Source organism: Neomonachus schauinslandi, chromosome 4 (assembly GCF_002201575.2).
Source record: "Neomonachus schauinslandi chromosome 4, ASM220157v2, whole genome shotgun sequence".
In the NCBI taxonomy this organism is placed as follows: Eukaryota; Metazoa; Chordata; class Mammalia; order Carnivora; family Phocidae; genus Neomonachus; species Neomonachus schauinslandi.
In genome coordinates this window covers 98,258,314-98,275,021 of record NC_058406.1, presented here as the reverse complement: position 1 = coordinate 98,275,021, position 16,708 = coordinate 98,258,314, and the positions used below count along the sequence as shown (strand labels likewise).

Sequence of the window (16,708 nt, the reverse complement as noted above, 5' to 3'; positions counted from 1 at the left end):
TGTCTGCTTTGAATTATACAGAAAGAATTCTTCTTCCTGCCAACTTGTTTCAATTCCCTGTGCAAAACCATCTGCAGAACATTGTCAGAGGTTTCCTATAGAAGTTCATTTCAGGATTCCTCAATCATTGGAGGAATACACACACACACACACACACAAAGACACACACACACTCCTTTTTCCCCTTTTTTGGAGCAAGCAAAGGAAAATGTATTGCATTCGTAAGCTCTGTGTATGGTGCTTCCCCTTTCTGAAAGCAGAGACAAGTATTAGTCATCAGATGAGGAGGGAAAAGAGTTTTCGGTCTCACCCACGGCCCGTGTCCTATTTTATGTATGCAGGCCCGCCCTGTGTGTAGGTGGAGTAGGCAATTGCCCTGTTATGTGATTTAAGAGGTGCTGGAAGTCCTGCTTGTCCAAAAATAGACCCCATAGCCGCCTGTGGAGTTCAGGCACAGTGTCCATAAAACCCTGGTTTAAATGAAATGAAACTGCATTTTCAGAATGTTAACCCATTATATCCATTCACCCTATCGGCATGCTTTTATTTATCGGAGCTAAAAGCTGGACACCTGGGGAATGTCCTTGGTACGGGGAGAGGTGGGAAGGGGTCAGCAAGGTCCAACGCTGCGGGTAATGGCGCAAGTCACGGTCACCAGAAGCAATTCCTGCCTGACCGTGAGTGAGCTTGTTGGAACTAGACCTCTTCCACACTCATGGGTCGGTCGTTGTGGTGCGGAAGATGACATTTTCCCCTGCAGGCAATGCTCTTCGCTGGGACCCTTAAGGAAAACAAGAGTAATACCCACAGCTCACATTCGGAAAATGAGTCTTTTGAGTACAAAATACTCTCACACCCAACGTCGAATCCGATCCCAACCACAGCCTCGTACGTCTTACTATCCTCAGGTGGCAAATGGGGAGCGTCTCAAAGATGTTAAGTGGTTTGCCCCACCGCCCGCGGCTAATCGTGGCAGAGCCCCAGGTTGGAACCCAGACATTCTGACTCCAGACTCAAAGTTCACGCTGTCACTTCCCAGAGATACAGTCCCTACGGTCAAGGAGCTAATGGTTATGTTTAACCCACTTAGGGATTCACCTAAGCAAAAGAGCAAGCTCTGGGAGGTTTTTCTAGTGCTATTACTGAGGAAACGTTTCCCCTTGTCTTAAAGTTTCTAAAAGAACTGGGCCAAACGCAGGCTTCTGCAAGCATACATTTGGCCTCAGAAATCGGAGTTAGGTTTTATCATTCACATCATTCCCCAGGCAACAAACATCCCCCCCCCCCACCCCGCCCTGAGAGTAATGACCACTTTGTACAAAGTTGCAAAATGCAACAATAAGCCAAATTAGATAGGGAAAATGAAAACATGAATTGGTGAAAATTAACTTAGAATTTTCTCTAGAAGCCCTTGGGATTCAGGGGTGTTTTGAGAATAGATAGAAAGTGGGGTAGAATCTGATCAGGCATTATGATGTGATTGTGAAATCTAGGATTTCTACCTGGCCCCATAACGAACACACGTGGCTCCATTTCTTTACAGTTTTGAACAAACTCGGGCTCATCCGCTTTCCGTCATTTACAACACTCAATTCACTTCATACTCCTTCGCTGGTAAGTGCAAAGTGCACTGAGTTGAAGAGAAATATGTACAGTTTAGACTTAGATGTTTCCATTTATCAGCTAAATAGCCCTGTTTGGATGCCATCTCTTGTATGAAATCTTCTTGGATTCTCCCAGGCAAAATTCATCTTGCTCTGTTATACTGTGGTGGTTTGTTTGTCTGGACTGCCCCTACTCTGTAGTGAATGGCATGAGCATTAGAAGCCCTGTGTTACTCATCACTAAAACCCCAGTGCTCTAGGCTAGCAATCCTAAACCATTGTGATCACATATCCCATCAGTTTAAAAAAAAAACTGAGCATTTATTCCATGTACATTGTGTGTGTGTGTGTGTGTGTGTGTACACAGAGAGAGAGAGACAAAAATGTATAAGACAAACATATGACAGGGGCGCCTGGGTGGCACAGTCAGTTAAGTATCTGACTCTTCGTTTAGGTGCGGGTCATGACCTCAGGGTGGTGAGATGGAGCCCCAGTTGGGATCCGCTGAGTGTGGAGTTTGCTTGAGATTCTCCCTCTCCCTCTGCCGCTCCCCCACTCCCACTTGTGCTCATTCTCTTTCTCTCTCTCTCTTTCTCTAAAATAGATAAATAAATCTTTAAATAAATAAATAAATAAATAAATAAATTAGCAACTTAGCACCATTTGCTTTCCCAGTCTTTGAGCGCACTGGCTTGGGGAAGGAGGTCTGGCTGGGGGTTAGCGCACACTCACCCACCGCAGGGTGCCCTTTGACAAGGCACAGCCTGCACAATGTGAAGGTCTGCGGGATTTGCGTGCTGATCCTTTCATTCAGCCAGTACTGTATTGATTGTTTACCACATGCCAGTCACAAAGTTAATTCCAGCCTTCCACTTGGAAAACAGACACAAAAATGAGCAATTCTATTACCATATAATAACAAAGAAGGTTTAAAGGTGCAATGAGTGCACAGAACGATGCCTAAATCTTCCTAAAGTCTTGAGGGAAAGGCTTTAGGGAAAAAACCTTGAGATGAATAGGGACTTTACAAAGTAACGAAACAGTGGGAATTCCAGGCAACGGAATCAGCTCATTCAAAATCATGCAGACCTAAGATGGTGTGGCACGACCAAGGAGCTATAAATGACGTGGAAGGAGCAGCCAGGAGTGAGACTGGACAGGTGCATCAAGGCCGGGCCATAAAGGGCTTGGCATGCCCTGCAGAGAAATGTACAGTTTATCTCGGAGGTGTGGGGGCTGCTGAGGGATTCTGAGCTGAGAAGCAATATGCAGAGAGGTAGAGACGTTGGCATCAGTGTGCGGGAAGGAGCATTCTGTGGGAGGGTGGTGTATAGCATTTACATCATGTATATAATTTGTTCGCTGTTTTATTATAAAAGCAATACACTTTAATTGTAGAAAATGTGGAGAATGTAGGAAAAGCATAGTCCATATAGCAGTAGGGAAGAAGTACTGGAAGTATCAGTCAGACTGGAAGTCAAAAGTATCTGTAGAATATTCCATCATTCAGAGATGTGTGCTTCTTTTTAAAAATGGGAATGATATTATATATGCTATATATATATATATGCCACATATTATGACATTAACCTCTTTCTAAATCCGTATTCAGTGTCTATATAATACAAAGCATATCTCTATTCAATAATTCACTTAACCACTCCCCCTTTTGCTAAATTTAGACTGTTTACCAACAGTTATGAACCTGATTGTTTTCTTATGAAAAATTTCAGTAAGTGGAATTACTGAGTCAAAACATGTAAGTCTTTTTAAAGCTCTTGACACATATTGTCAAAATGCATTCGAGACAATTTGTGCCAATTTACATTCCTTCTAACAGTTCCAATTTAACCACACCTTCTTCAACACTGTATTTTTTTTTATCTTAGTCAATTCGATAAGCAAAAGTTGTAAGGTCAAACATTTGTCGCATTTTTATTGGCTATATTTTGTGAGTATGGAATTCATTAAAGTGAAATGATTATGTAATTCCATTTTCAGATTTCTTCTGATAATGGGCGGGACCCTCTATTTTCTAAATGCAGAATGGGGGATGTTTGCTTTAAGTGATTTCCAAACAGATTTTAGGTGCTGTGAGGGATGAAAGGGAGAAGCCATCACCCAAACCCTGCACAAACTCAACAGTGCCCTGCAGGAGAAGGAGACATACACAAGACTGCTAATAGAGGCACGGGAGGGGCCTCAACAGAAATTAGACTGAGGGCTGGGGCACCGGGACGCAGGGAGAGTGATCTCAGATAAGAAGTCTGGGAAGAGTTGACGGAGGAGTCTCTTTGGTGTGAGACAATCCGATTTCCACCCTCTTCTTGTCTCCTTGGGTCAGTGGTGCTCAAAGTGGCATGCCTCAAAACCACCTGGAGAGTTCGTTAAAAATGCCAATTCCAGATCCCGGCCGTGGTCATGGGGATCCAGGGTGTCTTCAGGCAAGTCCAGGAACACACCTTCTGTGCTAGCACCCAGGCACGTCTGAGCCTGTGCTTGGAGAAATGCAGCCTCCCTGCGTCCATATGCTGCCCAGAGGGCCAGGGAAGGGGCCATCCTCCTCCACGAGGGGCTCTCCATCTTACCCTGGATGCGCTTCGCCATCCACCCGGAACCGGACTTCGACTCCATTTACTCTCGCTCCTCCTTACATTCTCCACTGCTCAGTGCTGCTTTCATCCCACTCACTCTTTCTTTCCTTTCGAGCACTTATGCCAGTGCTGTTCTGGGAGCTGGAAGAACAGAGGAACAGGCCATCAAAGGCCCTTGCTTTTGTAAATATCCAAAGGTCAAGATACCCAAAGGCCACCCGGTTGGGTTTTGCTGAAGTAACTGATCTGAGGAGGGCCAGAAAGTATTGAGGCTTCGCTCATTTCATTGCTCTGCAAGGTCCATGGTGCTGCCTGCCTGCCCACAGCTTTGTCTCTAGCTTCTGGGCAAATTAGAGTATCTCCGGTAAATATATATGCCTCTAGCACTAGGACCAGATGACAGTCAAAGCTGGAGGAGCAAGGTACAGAATGTAAACTCTGAGATACACACTCAAGCGCTCTGAAGTTTGCCATGGGTTACCACGACCCCCCGTAAGGCCTGGGGTTTTGGACTCCATATGAGTAGGCAATGGAGAGAAAATGCCAGGACTCACAAGGAGACCTCTATACACCTGACCACGTCTCTCACCTGCGTAAAACTCTCTGTGCCTCGTTACTTCCAGGATAAAGCCCAAATTCTTTTACTATGTCATTCAAGCCCCTGGTGGCCTCTCCAATATCACCTCTCCCTCAGCCCTCCCCCCATTCCCCGCCCCTCTGCCCCTTCCGTCCTCCAGTAACCCATACCACACACCCAGCCACTTTCTGGTTTCCTGAATCTGACTCTCTCTCTGGCCTCGGGCCTTTTGCCTGGGATTCTGCCCTTCCTCCCATCACCCACCACCTAGCCCCAATCACAGTCACTCGCACTGATCCTTCGAGACTCCCTCAGGAGTGACACCTGCAGGAAACCTCTGCTGCCTCTCCCAGTTTGGAGGAGGTGCCCTCCCATGGCCACCAGAGCCCTCTCACCTCTGTCCCCGGGCAGGGCACAGGATACCGTAGAACATGCTCTGTGCACACTGTGGTCAGCCTCCCATCCCGACTGAGAGCCTGTTGTGGGCAGAGGCTGCAGCTTTTGTCCGTAGATATCCAGTATGGGGAATGTAGTGGGTGCTCTGTAAACTATCAGATGAATGAATGACAAGATAGATCCTTCAAGTGTGAGCCAGGCTAATTAATTCATAACTAAGAATGGCTCCACCTCAACAGCTGGATGGTGAAAAAGGAAACATCACCAGGATTATACCACAAGAACAATCTGTCTCTAGAACAAGGCTCTGAGGAAGGGTAAACAGCATGGACAGTACACCCGCCAGAAGGCCCCACTTAAGTCAGATAGGATCTAGGCCAACAGGAAAATCCAAGCAGGGGTGAATCATGGCAGTGGGGCCTCCAGATCGTGGTGAAATTTGTGATTAAGCATTTTTTTTAAAGATTTTATTTACTTATTTGACAGAGACAGAGATAGCGAGAGCAGGAACACAAGCAGCGGGAGGGGGAGAGGGAGAAGCAGGCTTCCCCCCGAGGAGGGAGCCCGATGTGGGACTCGATCCCAGGACCCTGGGATCATGACCTGAGCCGAAGGCAGACGCTTAACGACTGAGCCACCCAGGCGCCCTGTGATTAAGCATTTTAAAACACGGTTCACAATGGCCATCTGATTTAATTGGTCCAGTAATTATTTACTAAGTGTTTATTATGTTCTGGGCTTTGAATTCAAATCAGTGAGAAAAAAATAGATAAAAACTGATGCCCTTACAGGAAGGAGAAATAATAGAGAAGATAAAGTATGTATTATATTAAATGGTAATAAATGCTATGGGGGAAAAGAAGCATAGAGTGTTGGGAGTGTGGGCAGTAGGGGGCGGGTTTCTCATTTAAATATGGCGGTCAGCGAGGGTAAAATTGGGAAGGAAACATCTAAATAAAAACCTTTTTAGGGAGGTGACGGAGTTATGTGGATATCTGAGGAAGAGCCTCCCAAGCAGGAGAAGGCTGTGTGCGAGAAGGCTCTGATGTGTATTTGGTGGATGACCAAGAAGACAGTGTGCTGGCAGGGAGTGCTAGAAAAGGAAAGCAACACGAAGTGGGTTCAGATAGAGGAACTAATCTGGAGCTACTGAGAGGATTTAGAGCAAAACCTTCACCCAGCAGTAGGAGTGTGAGATTCGGAGTCTGAGCCTAAGGAATGGAAATCTTAAGGGAGTGTCTAAACTGGTGGTCTGACTCAAAACTCCTTGGTGTTGCATTTCAGACTCTTCTGGAGTTCCCTGGAGAAAATATTAGCCAATTCTAGAAGTTAGAAGCAGATATCTGATTAGAAGGTGCTATATTTCACCATCAGTACCACCCTTTAACCCCTGTGCCCGTGGGCAAGTTACTACATCCTGGTGCCCCATGAATATTTGTTGCTAGGTTACTGGGTCCTGACTCTGAGATGAATAACCTTGTCAAATGATACTGCCCGAGGGGAGAGTCAATACCCTTGCTGCCTCAGATAGACTGACTCAGGATTTGGGGTGAACATGAGGCTCTGAGAAGGCCATCGGTTGATGAGCCTGGACGGGGAAAGCAGATCAAAGGAGAAAGTCAGACTCATGACCCTCTAACTCTGTAGCAGACAGTCTCAGGATGGCTCACCTTGAACTTGCTTTCTCAGGCTGACCAAACATCCCGCCTGCCTGGGACTTTTTGTTTTAGCTCTGAAAGTACCGCACCCTGGGGAACTCCTCTGTTGGCCATTCTAGTGTTAGAATATAAATGACCTTTGCCCTAGTTCTTAAACTCCAGGGTATTTAAGAATTCCTAGAATGCTTGTTATAATTTCATATTCTCAGGCCCTCACCTCCAGAGGTTGATTTGGTAGTTTGGGGGGTAGATCCTGGCCATCTGTATCTTTAATGAGGGTCCCAGGGATTCTGGGGTGGGTGGTCCAAAGGGCACACCAGAGAAACACTTATGGGGAACGGTGTGGCATCCATCTGCTCATAAAGGGCGCTGCCAGTGACCGGCCAGGAGATACCCATATTTTATATGCCTCCTCTCTAACTAATGAGCCAAGGAGATGAGGAAGGGACAGGGGAACTGGAAAACAAGCCCTCTCTGTGGGACAGGTTTGGGATCGATTGAAAGCTAGGGGGCAACACCAGCCCTCAAGAACACCATCCGTAATCAAGCTAGAGAAACACTACAACTTTGCCTTAATGGTGGAGGAACAAAGTACGCTGGGAAAAGGCAGAGAGTGCTGACACATTGAAAACATTCTTCACCCAGCAGGACATTAGCAGAAATCCCACTGCAGGCTGTCTTCTGAAGTGGGCAACAAAGTCAGATTCTCCTAGGAAGAAAGCAAGGATGACAGGTGGGCACCCAGCACCTCCAGCCTGGGAGGTGGAATGTGGTATCCAAGCCAAATGGCAAACGATGGATGTAATGCTCTGGTGTCCCGGGGCCGGAAGTGCAGAGAGCAGCCATATTTAGATAGCTAGGTCTCTTGATGACTAGCAGGGTCTCAGGTACGGGACTCAGACTGAGGCAGGGTTTTAGGAGAATGACTTAGGATTTAAGGAGGAGGAGGAGGCTAGGAAATGGAGGCAGCTGACAGCCTGAGTTTCTGCATTTCCAAGTTATTCCTCGGGCCCTGGGACAAGGCACAGAGGGAGCCTTAGGAAGGTAACTGTCGCATTTTGCCCTCTTGGAGTTCTCTTTTAGCTGGGCCTGACAGGAGAAAAAACACACACACTGACATGAGTTTTATGTGATGAGGGAGCCCTCATAAGGAAATGAAGATCCTCAAGAAAAATGGCAAAACCTACAGGCCTTTATATTAAGTTGAACAGAGAGGCAATGGGGAAAAGCAGGTAAACTCTATGGGGAGGCTGAAGGAAAGTAAGAATTATGTTAACAAGACCTGTTTGTATAGCATTCTCTGTCTCAACTTCTCATCCTTGATGATGATAATATTTAATTTCCTCTGGTGTGGGGAAGGCATCTTTCACATGGAAGCTTTTATCTCCTGTTTTCGTTAAGAAAAGGGGAGATCAGAAGGCCCTTCTTGTGCCTGCTGTTTTTTAAGTATTTTAGCTCAAAATAATCCTTATGCCAAAGTGGCATATTTGGGGGTGGTGTATTCTGCCCTCCTTCAGAGCCATTAGGACCAAGAGTTCTGAGTCTCAGGTCCCCTCTAGGTGTTAGGAAAAAAAAAAAGCAACTCAGTTATTCAGAGTGGAGGAACCAGGTTAGAGCCAAACTAGTAAGAGTGTCAAGAGTACTTAAACATAAAATCTTGGTCTAAGAAGCCCTTCAGGGGCACCTGGGTGGCTCAGTTGGTGAAGCATCCGACTCCCGGTTTCAGCTCAGGTCATGATCTCAGGGTCGTGAGATCGAGCCCCACGGGGCTCCATACTTGGTGCACAGTCTGCTCGAGATTCTCTCTCTCCCTCTGCCTCTCCCCTTGCTCTCTCTCTCTCTCAAATAAATAAAATCTTTAAAAAAGTAAGAAGCCCTTCATCCCTCCAGCTAAGATGAGGATTGGGTGTGGAGACTGGGGAGGGGCTGAGGCACTAGATGGGAGCCCAGCAGCTCCAGCTAAGGGGTGAGAAGCCCAACTGTAAGGTCACAGAATATGGTGATGGGGAGAGGGACTGGAACAAGATCATCTGGCTTCTAATTCCATTTCTACTACTTGCTGTGTGATCACCAGGCCTCACTTTCTTTATCAATAAGAGTATCCACTTGAAAGGAAAGGCGAGAATTAAATGAGTTAGAATACCTGAAGTGCAGCTCGTAGATTAAAATAAAATTAGTGCGGTTGTTAGAACAATCCTTGCCCTGTATATAGTGTGTGCTATACGGCCATCTGTGTGTTAGATTGAGAACCTACTTACAATTTATTCCTACAGCTTTGTAATGGTAGCTAAAAACATTTGAAAATAATAACTCAGAAGACACGCCGATTGAAAGAGTGAACATACTACATGTCTACAACCTACCTATTCTGTGAGGGGATTTAGAAAGATGACTTAGGTAAGGATAAGGATCCGACCTCTGAACTCCTCGAGGAGACAAACCCTGGATGCCAATAATTCAGTACAAGAGAGCTAACCCCCTAGGAAAGATTCGAAAACGTTGTGGGATTGTTCAGTTGTAGCTTTCATTACAAGCTGAAAGAACCAAGAATGACTTCAGAGGGGTGGGAGCATTTGGGAACTAAGGAAAAGATCTTGATCTACAAAAAAAAAAAAAAAAAAAAGTGATCACCATGATTCTGGAACCGTGTGTTACTAATACACACCTAAAGTTAATGCGCATCTGAACTTTCTCTATCGTTCTCCCATACATTATCACATGCAACTTCATGTGCCTTTACATGTCTTGTAGAAATACAAAAACCAAAACACTCCTTAATAAGAAGAGGGAAGTTTTGCATTATCCTTCTTTGGAAGAGTAATCCCAACAAACGTTTCTGAAATAGAGTCCTGCGCTTTTTGACATGTGCATATTAGATGTTCGAAATGCACATCTCCTTTGGGAAACCCATCACATTTCAAATTGTACATGCCTGTGAAAGCATAGATCTGTTCTACCTTCCATGTATTTGTTATTGCTGCTTCTGAAACTTCCTTACAGCCCCAAAGAGTCTTAATCCCTGTCAAAAGTTATTATGTTACCGACTTTTATGGAGTCTTGAAAGGGGTTGTTTATTTAGTTTCAGTGACTTCTTGTTACTGCCAAATATTATTTCATTTCAGCACAGATGTAAGGGGTCCAATGACTGGAATTATTTTACAGCCCTGACATTGTCGAGAGATGGATACCAGTTTAATTATGGACAGCTGAAAATGATCTGGGAGTCACCTGCTATGGATATTTATCATCATTATGAACTTCTCACCAAGCTGTGGTCTGAGCACCCTCACGACGTTCCATTTGCATTAGACAGGCAGTGCGATCCGTACAGAGCCTACCTCTTCCGTCACCTTTAAACCTATGTATGGACAGCTTAATATTGCTTGATTATTTTCTTTTCCTCTGCTCAAAGTGAGAAAATATGTTTCAGTCATACCCATTCTTTCCCTTTCCTCTTTTTCTGTCTCTCTCCACCGCCTCCTCTTGCCGAAACCCTTACCCTTCCAGCTGTTTTTCCAATTATGTCTCATTGGAAATTATTCATTACTTAAAGAATGTGAATTGGGTAGACCAGACATGTAGAGGATCAAGTAGTGCAGTGACTGCAATATAGCTGGGTACTCAGTAAAGGCAGAAGGAATGGAGGAGGGAGCGGAGCCAAGGGAGCAGGAAACGTGCGCCGGGGGACTGCAGCACGCTCTTCGTAGGATTCCTCCAGCTCGAATTTTAGAAGAAATTAAGAACAGCAACCTTCCTCCTCCTTCCCCCCTCCCTTGCCATTATACACTGTGCCACCCTTTATCTTGAATGGATCTTGATTTGTTTTCATCGGAGCAGAGAAAGGGTTAAATGAAAGGAGAAGCCAGGTTATCACCAGCTGATAATAAATTAAGGTCACTGTCAATCCAGGAGCCTAAACGTGCTTCACCCCATTCCTTTTCTCCTTTTTTCCCAACCTGGGCTGTAAGGCCTTCAAGAATTCCAATTTTTTTTTTTCCTGGTGATAAGCACAATCACAGTAAGAGCTGATTTTAGCGAGGGTTTACCATGTGAATATCGCTCACCGTGCTATGTCTTTTTAGGCGTCATTTCATTCCATTCTAGTTATGTTCTATTTCTGTAAATCAGGGTTCTCAAGGGAGAATGTTCCCGAGGGAACATTTAGCCATGTCTGGAGAGACCTCTGGTTGTCGCAGCTGGGTAGAAGCCAGGGTTGCACCAAAACATCCTGCGAGGCGCAGGAAAACCTCCAACAACAAAGAATTACCTGGCGCCAAATGTCCATGGTGCCACTGTTGAGAAACCCTGCTGTAGATTAAAAAGCTGAGGTTTAAGGGAGATTCAGTCGCTTGCCCAGGGCCTCCCAGTGGTGTCTGAGAAGACCGGGATGCAAGCACAGCCTGTGTTTTCTCACTATGTTGCACGTAAGTCATGGTCACTTCCAGTGGCTGGTTTCTCAGCCCTTGTACCGCAGGTGCTAAAATTCCCAATAGGATTGTTCCATGGGAGGGCATCTCCAAATAAGTGGGACCGTTCAGTCATTTGCAAATCCCTTGCTCATCCATCCTTTTCATCAAATGTGCAGAATCAGGCCCATCTAAACATTGGAAGTTTTGTAAAACACACACACGTGTGCACATGCACATACATGCAAACACACGCTCACGAGAAAACACAAATTAGGGCAATGGTTCCTCTGACCTTTTAATGTTTTAAGCGGATATAACATATAAGATTAAAGCAGAATGCATAAGCAAATAATGACGCTACTAAGCAGCAAATTTTGAAGATGGCACATAACAGTTACACAGTCCACTTTGATGAATAAATTATACTTCTTTAATCTGACATGTGTTTAATGATAAACGTAATACCCTGTGTTCTGCAGGATAATTAGATAGAAATGGTACTAGTCAACAGCATTTCTTTTTACAGTGCCAATCAATAGTGTTAGTATTTTTCTTTTTTATTGATTCTTGAATCTCCACAATCTGTTTTGACATTGTTTTTAGATACAGAGTATCTTAATCATCGTAGTCATCCCCAAGGCAGCTGTGCACACAAACACACAGTCTTGTGTACACCTGTGCGCACAGACACGTGCGTGCACAGACACGTGTGTGCACAGACACGCACGTGCAGACACATGCACACACAGACAAGTCCCCGGTCTTATTCCCGGAGCTGTTTCCTTTGTCTTTATTCTTCAACATGGTCCCCAGCTGCCCCCTTACTCTTTTTCTGCCCCACCCACCCATTCACTCACCCTCTCTGATGCTCCCCGGATCCTGACCCGAGGGAGATTTCCATCTTCCCTTCAGATTCTTTCCTCTGTATGACCCAGTCCTGGAATCCATCAGCAACTCCAAGCAGTGAGCCCCGAGGGCGGGTGCCTGGGAAACCTGTCAAGGCCTTAATGCTGGGGTCACTCCGGGCCTCCCAGCAGAGAGCGCCAGGAACACAGCACCCGTATTTACCTTCGAGCCAGCCGTAGGCACTGCAAGCTTTCAGGCTGGCGAGAACGGCCACCTCCCACCCTAAATTCTAAACAGCCGCACCTATTACTTATTATTTGAAATTATTTCACAGTTTCTAGTCCCTTTCATCCTGTAACTAAGGGATAAAATCTTAAAATACAGCTAACTCGCTGGTATGAATGAACTTCATTCAAAGTGAGTTACCAAGTGAAAGCTTTTCTATTTCAGTGGCAAGAGGGATTTGGAAGGCAGAAAGGCATCGGGTACTTAGAAGGAGGAGGAACGCAGCAGAGGAGAAAAGGATAATACAAAAAAGCCAGAAGCAAACTGCATCTTTCCCATTTTTGCCCCATGCCAGCCCTGTTCATCTTCACCTTACTGGGGCAAATTTCCCTGGTGGCCAGAAACAAATACCTTAGCAGGGGAGTCATAGATTTCCATTACCTTTCACCCTGAGCACTGTGTAAATCTGAATATACCATTATTATTTAATAAGTGTATTTAACCATTGCCTACGTTAATAAAATTTGCAAAGATGGTGCCAGATAGGATATCTTTCCTTTCCGTTTTGGAGGAAAGGGACAGAGTGATGGGATAATTAAACATAATTTAAATGAAATACTATTTTTTTTCTACCTTTTGCTCTCACACAGACCTGCTCTGACCAAAACAGTAGCCACTAGCTACATGTGGCTATTTAAATTTTAATTTTAATCAACTAAAAAATAAAACGAAAAACTCAGTTCCTCACTCAGACGAACAGTATTCAAGTACTTGATAACCACATGTGGCTGGTGGCTATTATTTTGTACAGCACACAGAACATTTCCAGCATCACAGAAAGATCTGTCGGCATTGATCTAGACCAAGATAGAAAAGCTGGAGAATACTCAGCGTTAAGGAGGGGAGTGGGGAAACACATCCCTTCACAGAGTGGTGGTAGGAACAAAAATGCTATGAACTTTTCAAATGTCAATTTGGAAGGAGCCATAAATATTTAAAATACACATGCACTCAATAGAAGGAAAAACCTGAAATTGCCAACATGTCCATCATTAGGATACTGGTAAAATAAATGCCCAAATGTCCATACAATAGGAGACTGTGAAAATAATTTAAAAATATAAACATAAACAATACATGTCACCCCAGAAAGCTGTCCTATAACTTTGTATGTAAAAATGCAAGCCACTCGACCATGTGAAAGCATGATCCCAGTTGTATTAAAACATACAGGATATACATATGTATGCTTATTTATGTACAGGAAATTACATAAGGATACGCAAGGGTTTCCTTCTGGAAAGAGGGGATGGTGGAGTGGGTTGAGGAAGCATTTTCTTTTCATTGTACATCCTTCTGGTACTGTTTGGACTTTTCACAGTGATGATGAACTATCACACTTAATCAGTCATATATTAAGGAAATGAACTGCTCAAAGCTATGTGATAACAAATGAATGAAGGAATACATACATCCCTAGAAGAGTTAGATCTGTGCGTCAAAAACCTGTTTGCTCAGTCCTGTGCTAGTTGGATGGGGTCAAGGTACTGGCTTGTGTTCCTGTTCAAGAGGTCTTTGCATATCCAAACGAACCCTAAGTCATGACTCAAGGATAATAGGTACAATGTGAAATCATACCCTTGTGCATTATTTCTGCTGCTGTAACAAACCTCATGGACCCCCAAGGAGGGCCCTGAAATGAAAAGATTTTTTTTAGAACTGGTGGCTACTTGGAGTTCCTAGAGGGATATCTTCCTTCTGCTCATCGCTCTCCCATCACCGCACCCTCCTCCGCCCCTCATAACCACACTTTTCCCTCCCCTCCACCACCTTCTTCTGTGGCCTGCTCCAAGCAGGAGAAATGCAGATCCAAAATCTTTATCCTGCCTCAGAACTCACCTGTATTGAGCATGACCCAGTTGGCAATGATTCAAGCTGCTCTGTATGCGTCCTTGTAAGCTCACGGGGGAAACCAGGCCGCAGACCTCATGAAGTCCTAGCTATCATCTATCCATCCATCCGTCTATCTACCTATGTATCATCTGTCATATCTACACGTACACATACATATGCGTGTAGGCCTATGCGTTTGCATGTGCCCACACTTGCACACAAGCATGCATTAGGTTTCCATGGGCATCTGTGAAGCAGTTCTAACTGTTGTCCAGGCAGATGCTGTGCTTACTGCTAACGTGGGAGGAAGCACAGAGAGGAGGGAAAGGGAGGTGTCTGTGGGTGGGCCTGATCCCCAGGCAGGGAAAGAATTTGGCCCATTTGATATATTTTTGTTGGACCAGCTCATTAGATAGTAAATATGACATAAGTCTTTGAGCCAGGTCAGTGATAAAGAGCGAAATGTTTTTATTTCTTAGTATGCTCAGAATCACGCATTTTCTAACAGACAAAGGGCATCTACCCTCAAAATCAGATCTTCACAGATGTGAAAATGCAGATGTGTCTTCTTTCCTCAGCTGCACTCCCAAGCTAAGTTTCCTCTTACAGCAGGCTTTCCCAGAACAAAACACCTCTGGTTGATTGGCCTGGACTTCCCCCTGCCCCAGCCCTGGCAGGCCCCAGGGCCTGGCCCGAATAGGTCCAGGAGACACATGCAGGCCTCACCTGGCAACAGTTTTACTCCATTTTAATGAGTCTCGTTTGCCCATAAGACTTGTTTTTAAGTTTCTGGCTCATGCCAGGCTCATTTATTTGGTATTTAGGCTTGATGAGTACCCAGGTTTTAACCCACTTAGGACTATATTTCTGCCTCACTCTGGAAGCTCCGGTTTTTGTCTGATTATTCCCCAACGCTGACCAGCTGATTGTTCCCATTTTCTCTTGTATCCTTTATCATCCCAATACCTACCACCCTTGTCAGTGTGTCTCCCCAGCACACGCACACACACGTGCATGTGCGTGCACACACATTGGCTAGATACTGGATGAGTAGCCTTTACAATGATGGAAGGTTAAAGGTTTGTTTATTATGTCAATTACTTCAAGTAAGGTGAGGAAGGAAAGTCTTTCTGGAATGTTCCATGAAGAGTTGCACTTCCTTCTAAATGCAGTTTTTTCTTCTTCCCTCAAAGACTCATCTTTTGAATAAAGGCCCTCTAAGGAATTGTTTTTCATCTGAGACCAAACCACTGACTCCTGATGGGGTAGAATTGTGAATCATGGAGTGTGAGAAGAAAGACTTTTCAGCAGAAATGAATTTGTAAATAACTTTCTTTCTCTGCCTCTCCTGGGGGTGACCCACAAACCATAAAAATTTTCAGTCTCAGATTCTGAGTTCAGTAGAGACTTTCATTTTCATGAATTATCCCAAGGATTGGGGCGTCTGGGTGGCTCAGTCGGTTAAGCATCTGCCTTCCGTTCAGGTTGTGACCCCAGGGTCCCGGGATCGAGCCCCGCATTGGGCTCCTTGCTCGGCGGGAAGCCTCTCCTCCCCACTTGTGCTCTCACTACCTCTGTCTCTCTCTCAAATAAATAAATAAACTCTTTAAAAAAAAAGGTGTCCTGAGGATTCACACCGTCATTCCCTTTGGGGGAAGCACACAGGGAAAATGGCACGTGCGGGAGTCAAGTATCCTCTGAGCAGCCCTGGAGAAGGACAGACGTGCCTGGTTTCTGCCCCTGCTCACAGTGCCATGTGCACTGCTGTGCGTTACTGGCATGGAGCCTGCCTCTGCATGGGCTGCCCGTGGGCTGTTCAGGGAGGAGGGAGCGTCCATCAGGCCCTCCTCAATGCTGCCTTGCCCCGCCACTTCTCTGACTCACTGTGTGTCCATGCATCAGAAGAACACAGGTACCAGCGATTCCAGTGACACTTCCCATCACTAATCTCCCCATTTCCCAGTAGGATATCACGATTATTTTGATGCCATGCCAGATTTTTGTTTTAAACAAGCTCTGTACAGACAGTTTCAGATGGACCAGAAATAACTTTTATGGCCTGCAAAATACCTTTCTCTTGGGACATTTTGTTGTGCTTTGAATACATTTTAACACAGTGAGGTAACATTCGTAGACTCACAGAGACACGGGATTAGAAAGCAATTCCAGAGACATCCCATCCATCACCATGACGCCAGGCAGGCTTCACCCAAACCATCCCAGACAAAGGTAAATATCCTGTGTTCACAGGTCATCAGGAAAAGAGACTCCACACCACTCTTGGGTAACCCATTCCAGTGTTGACTTCCCTTCAACGATGTCATTATATTTGTATTACCGGGAAACGCCCCGTACTAGACTGCTGTGAGTTTCTTAAAACCCAAATTTGTGTATTTTGAACCAGATGTCACAAAACAGCCTGACTGTCAGCACACTGTTGAACTGGTACTGAAAAATGTCATTTCAAACCAAATACATCTACCCTTGGGGTTGGACCCAATTGGAC

At 45.1% G+C, this 16,708-nt stretch overlaps 1 protein-coding gene across 1 annotated transcript in view; it reads left to right on the top strand.

Moving 5' to 3' along the window:
• Positions 1 to 16,708, top strand: part of SPAG17 (sperm associated antigen 17) — a 214,437-nt gene that overhangs the window by 47,547 nt on the left and 150,182 nt on the right. The window lies entirely within an intron of this gene.